Source organism: Myotis myotis, unplaced genomic scaffold (genome assembly GCF_014108235.1).
Source record: "Myotis myotis isolate mMyoMyo1 unplaced genomic scaffold, mMyoMyo1.p scaffold_m19_p_8, whole genome shotgun sequence".
NCBI classification, from domain to species: Eukaryota; Metazoa; Chordata; class Mammalia; order Chiroptera; family Vespertilionidae; genus Myotis; species Myotis myotis.
The window spans coordinates 22,904,536-22,911,232 of record NW_023416390.1 but is presented as its reverse complement, the minus strand read 5'-3'; positions in this window follow the sequence as shown (position 1 = coordinate 22,911,232).

The window sequence follows — 6,697 nt, the reverse complement described above, 5'->3', positions numbered from 1 at the left end:
TTGGTACAAGACAGCATTTTGAGTAGCATGCCGCAGAAGGCAACCCTCACTCAGTGACTGGTCTGTGATGGCTCATAACTCATAGTCATCTCCCAAGCACTATTCACTCACGCATGCATGCATCCCTGCCTTCGTCAGAGCCTCTGCAGATGGTCTTTCCTCTGCAATACTCTTCAACCCTCCCCTGCAACCCTTCCCTCCCTCCACCCTTCCTTTGTCCTCATGAAAAAGTCTCCCCACCCCAACACACATATACACACATGATAGTCTCTATTTCTGCCTCCTATTTGTCTCTTTCATAGAACGTTCAGAATTTGTATTGGCATTAGTTTATTGTCTCTCCCACTAGAATAGAAACTCCATGACAGCAGGAACAATACCTATTTTAATCTTCTGTGAATCCCCAGTACCTGGAACACAATTGGTGCTCTGAAAATATGTTGATCCACTAACTCATTCCTTTGACAAATATTTCATGAGCACTAACTCTGCACCAAGCGCTGTTCTAAATGTTGGGGATACAACAGTGGACAAAGTTAGCCAAAACCCCTATTCTTGGAGTATTCACTTCATGCAAGCAGACTGTCAATAATCAGTGAGCCTAATAACTAACTATTAATAAGCAATAAGGTGTTAAGTGCTATAGAAAATAGAGCAGACTGGGGGTTTAGCAGGAACAATCAGAGGCGGGGCTGAGACTTCAGGATTTGAGGGATTAGAGAGAGTTTACCATGTGGTATCTTTGGAAAGAGCTTTCCAGCCAGTGCAAGTCCCAAAAGCAGAGCTGTCCAGTAGAACTTTCCATGGGATGGACATGTTCTATGTGTGCACTGCCAATGCGATAGTCACTAACCATGTGTGGCTGGTGGGAACGGGACTGGCAGCACAGCCCTAAAGCGTGACCATGTGAAGTGCAGGTGCAGTGGAGCGGGTGGGGGCAAGGAGGAGTAGGTGAGCTCAGAAAAGTGAGGCGAGATCAGGTAGGACCTTGCCGGTCAGCACTAGGACTCCAGCTTTTATTCTGAGTGAGAGGGGAGCCATGAGAGGGTTCCGAGAAGAGCAGTGATCTGATATAACTTATGTTTTAAAAGATTCCTCTGGCTGCTGTGTTGAGAATAAACGGTGGGGAGACAAGTGGGGAGGCTGCTGGAGGCAGGCAGGTCAGAGACGGAGGCGGATCAGAGCAGGATAGTGGTGGGAAAGAAGGTGCTAAATGTCAGGGTCTAGATATATTTTGAAGATGGAGCACAAAGGATTTTCTGACAGGGGCTGATTAAAACATATATTAAACTCCTAATAGATGCCAGGCACTAGCTATGAACTTCATCTAAGCCGGATTTGCCAAAGAAATGTCACCCAGGCTTTGACTAGTACCAGCTTTCCCTAAGACAGATAGCACTGCGGGGCATTTCTCACTTTCAGTGGCCCACAATTCGATCTTCGAACATCGCCTCTTCAGATCAGAGCCGATAGAGCCTGCTGGCACCGTGAAATGTGTTGTGATTATTCACCCAGCATCACTCCATGGTACGTACATTAAGAAAATAGATGACTCAAGTCCTACATAAATCCTTCATTTTCCTGTTTTATTCCCCTGTCCATCACTTCCTCATTTATTCTTAATATTCAGGTTTTGCATTCAAGGCCAGGTCAGATCTCTGGAGGACTTCCATCTTCCTCCTCTCACATCTGCCCAGTCCTCCTCCAGAGACTCCTTGGCCTGAGCATGGGAAATTGAGTCATTCGTCTTCTATAACCATATGGATAAGATGTAGTCATTTACTGTTGTCGGCATTGTTGTGCTTCAGAAGCTAATTAAGACAATTAGCTATTAAATAGCAAAAACAATTAAGCTCATTGAAGTAAACCATATGCAGTTTACACCCGTGCATAGACAAAAAATTAACATGTGGCTAGATGGTGGCGCTACAGATGGTCCAGTGCCAAAACAAATCAGGGAACATGGGGGCCGAAGACAGAGGTGTCTTGGCACCCAATCAGTTTCTACCATAAAATGTTTCTCAAAACATTTGGCTTGATTTGGGGAGGTTTATTCTATATTGAAAAAAAAAAGTATATTCCTGACCAAATGTTTCTTTCAGGCTATAAAACGGCAGAATCATGCCATTCTCCTGCCTCTGACTCAACTCCACAGCTGCCCGCAGCATCCAACAGAGAGAAGACACCTGCTCAGGGGACCTCTGAAGATCGTCTGTAAGTTAACCAGATCTGTAGGCGGAAAGGGGTTTCCCATGGGTGTAGGTTGTGGCTGGCAGTTTTAGATCACATATATAAATTCCAAATAGAAAGGCAAAGGATTGAGAGCCAAGAGGAGGAAGAGAAGCCATGGAGACCACGTGAGGCTCTATAAGGAATGTGTGTTTATCTGGAATTTGTTTTAGCTGCATGTGCCAAAAAACTCAGCTAGAATTTGCTTAAGCCAAAAATGGAATTTAGCTAGGAAGGACAAGCTGTGGGGAACAGGGCCTCAGGGGCTCCCAGGGACTTAGCCCAAATAAGACTCATATCCGTCTTTCGCTCTCATCTCTGCCCAGCTCTGTGTTGACCTCACTCTGGCTGCAGAGAGGCCCTTCCTTTGTGGCAGGGAGCATGGACGCTGCCATGGCCAATTTAGCAGCCCTAGTAGATGAAGAGTACTCCTATACCCAATGTTCTTATCTGTGCATGCCAATAGACCAGTCTTCGTAGCTGCAATATGAGATTGGATGAATGGTTGACCAGACCCCTATCCAAAGGCCCACCTCTCCCCACTCCCATCCCATCTATAGCCAAATAGAGAGGCACTGGAGGAAAAGTTTGCTGGAAAAGCAAAACCAATGGTTCCTACATCAGGGTGCTAAAGAAAGGATCAGAATTTGATGGAGGCAGAGTAGAGAATACATTGCCGAGGAGAAAGTAGAAAATCTGAGCATTCATAAGGCTCTATTTTTTATAGTTCCACCATTCTGCCATTTATCTGCTGAATTTTCATAAAAGGAGATTATCAGGATTCCTTTTCCCAGCATCCACATTACCCACAATCCACAATTGCCATGTGTAAAATTAGAGTAGAAATAAAGTAGAGAGGAAATAGCCTTAAGATGAGCCCAGCTTCTTCCTCTCTCATAACTGATCTGAGTCATTATCTGTTTTTTGATGGACATTTATTACTTGGTTGAGTGTAGGGGTAGCCATGCAATATCTAAACCTACTTCCTATATTTAGGGAATTTCTTATCTTATAAGCAGCAGTGTCCTGGTAAAAGTTTAACAACCTACTATGAAGAGAGGGGAGACCTAATTTGCAATGTTTGCTCATTTCTGTTATGTAGATACTCCCACTGTGGCTGATTTCCAGCTATCAGCGTGATGTCACTGAATGCATTATTGGGAAGAGAGGCATAGCAGTACATTATTCAAGAATAACTCCGCCATACAGATAAAACAGGCATAAATAACTTCAAGAGCACAGATAATAGCAAAACTAATACAATAATAGAAAGTGATAAATTTAGAGTATTGAACTCTATTGTTTTTAATATAATGTATTTGAGTTTATATAATTTGTTTTAAATTAAGCTTTTTATTCTGATATCAATATCACAACAAGGATGTTGACCTTGACCCAGTCGAGATACAGAACACTGCCATCAAAACTTGAGGGCCCACCCAAGCCATTTTCAGTGGCCTTTCCATACAAGTGGCTTGTGTTGGCTCATGCTTAGAACTTTCCTAAAATCTCTCAAAGGTTCAGAAACCACAAACAAGCACCACCTGGCCTCAATGTGCCTGCACCTTTTGCTAAGTGACCCCAGGCCCAGTGCTAGTAGCAGCCTGATTCAGTTCACACTTGGCCTCTCCTTCATACCTCCAGGCCCAACACAAGTAGCATCCATCTCTATATCACTTTGTAGCTCATGCTGGGTGGCTCCTGGAAGGGCAGAGGTGGTGGCTGACCTTGGCCTGAACCTCTTAGGAGGCGCCAGAGCCAGCACACCTAGTGGCCAGTTCAGACCATGCTAAAGCACCACGCAACCACCTCCACAAGTGACACACTCAAGGGATGGATTCATCAGGCACCAGAGGCTTACTAAAGCAAGTTCAGCTCCCTGCACAGCAACATCTCCTCTGTAATCATAGCCAGTCCTTATAGCCAATTGGCCTTGGGTCAATTCCTCCCACTGATATGCCAATAGCAATCAAGGCCCAACTACAACTGGAGGGTGCACACAGCCCACATGGGAATAGTGTACCTGAGGCACCCAGCTTGAGTGACCATGGAGACTGTACCACTGGGCCATACAGGACACCTACTACATAAGTGACTGACCTACCAAGACTAGGAGACATAGCAGATCTACCTAATACATATAAACAAACACAGAGAGGCAGACAAAATGGAGAGACAACAAAACATGTCCCAAATGAAATAACAGAAGAAATCTCCAGAAAAAGAACTAAATGAAATGGAGGCAAGCAAACTACCAGATAGAGAGTTCAGAACAATGGTTATAAGGATACTCAAGGAACTTAGTGAGAACTTCAACAGCATAAAAAATTACATAGAAACGACAAAAAAGAACCAGTCAGAAATAAATAATACAATAACTGAAATGAAGAATACATTAGAGTAGTGGTCGCCAACCAGTGGTCCACGGACCACTGGTGGTCCGTGAGATCTGAAAGGTTGGCAACCGCTGCACTAGAAGGAATCAACAATAGATTAGATGAAGGTGAGGATCCAATTAGCAATTTGTAAAACAAGGTAGCAGAAAACACCCAAACAGAGCAAGAAGAAAAAATAATTTTTAAACTGAAGATAGTTTAAGGGACCTCTGGGACATCAAGTGTAACAATATTTGCATCATTGAGGTACTAGAGGATAAGAGAGAGCAAGGAACTGAGAAGCTATTTGAAGTAATCATGACTGAAAACTTCCCTAATCTGGTGAAGGAAAAAGACATACAAGTTCAGGAAGCATAGAGAGTCCAAAACAAGATAAGCCCAAAGAAGCCCACATCAAGACATATCATAATTTAAAAAAAAAAAAAAGACATATCATAATTAAAATGGAAAAGGTTAAAGACAAAGAGATAATCTTAAAAGCAGCAATAGAAAAGCAGTTAGTTGCCTAAAAAAAGCATTCCCATAAGACTGTCTGCTGATTTTTCAACAGAAACTTTGCAGGCCACAAGGGATTGGCACAAAATAGTTAGTGATGAAAAGCAAAGACCTACAACCAAGATTACTCTACCCAGTAAAGCTATTACTTAAAATCAAAAGAAAGATAAAGAGCTTCCCAGACAAGAAAAAGCTAAAGGAGATTATTACCACTAACCAAGTATTCAGAAATGTTAAAGATTCTTCTTTGAGAAGAAAAAAAAATATGACTAATAAAATGGCAATAACTACATATCTATCTATAATTGCTTTAAAACCAAATGGAGCCTAACCATTTTGGCTCAGTGGATAGAGCCCTTCAGACTGAAGGGTCCCGGATTTGATTCCGGTCAAGGGCATGTACCTTGGTTGCGGGCACCTCCCCAGTAAGGGAGTGTGCAGGAAGCAGCTGAATCGATGTTTCTCTCTCATCGATGTTTCTAACTCTCTCTCCCTTTCCCTTCCTCTCTGTAAAAAAATAAATTAAAAAACATATTTTTAAAAAATGGATAAGAAAACAAGGCCCTTATATATGCTGTTTGCAAGAGACTCACTTCAGATTGAAAGACAAAAAGACTGAAGGTAAAGAGATGGAAAAAGAAATTTCAGGAAAATAGAAACAGAAGAAAAAGCTGGGGTAGCTATACTTATACCAGACAAAATAGACTTTAAAACAAAGGCTATATAACAAGAGACAAAGAAGGATCCAGCAATTCCACTTCTGGGTATTTATCTGAAGAAACCCAAAACACTGATTTTGAAAAGACATATGCATCAATATGGTCATTTTAGCATTATTTACAACAATTAAGATATGGAAGCACTGAAGTGTCCATCAGTAGATGAATGAATAAAGAAATGGTGCATATATACAATGGAATAGGACTCAGCTATTTAAAAAAAAAAAAGAAATCTTGCCATCTGAAACAACATGGATGGACTTAGAGGGTACTGTGCTGAGTGAAAGAAGTCATACAAAGAAATACAAATGCCATATGATTTCACTTACATGTGGAATCTAAAATTTAAAAATGAACAAGCAGAATAGAAACAGACTCATAAATACAGAAAATATTTTGGCAGTTGCCAGATGGGACAGGGTCAATGGTGGAGGTGAAAAAAGTGCAGGGATTAAGAAGCACAAATTGGTAGTTATAGAATAGTCATGGAAATGTAAAGTACAACATAGGGAATATAAATAATAATCTATACTAATAAAAGGGTAATATGCTAATTAAACCAGATGTCTTCCAGACGACCATCCGGACATCCTTCCTGACAAAGCCGGGCCCAGGTGAAGCCGCCCGCCCACAGTCCCAGGCACCAGTGCCTGCGGCTGCAGCCTGGAAGAGGAAGAAGCCACCTGCCCACGGTCCCCTGCAGCTGCGGCCAGCCTGGGAGAAGCTGGCCCAGGTCCTGGGTGCCTGCAGCCAGAGGAGGGAATCCTGCGTCTCAGGTACAGGGCGGAGGCAGAGGCGGTTAGGGGTGATCAGGCCAGCAGGGAAGCAGTTAGGGGCGATTAGGCTGGTAGGGGAGCA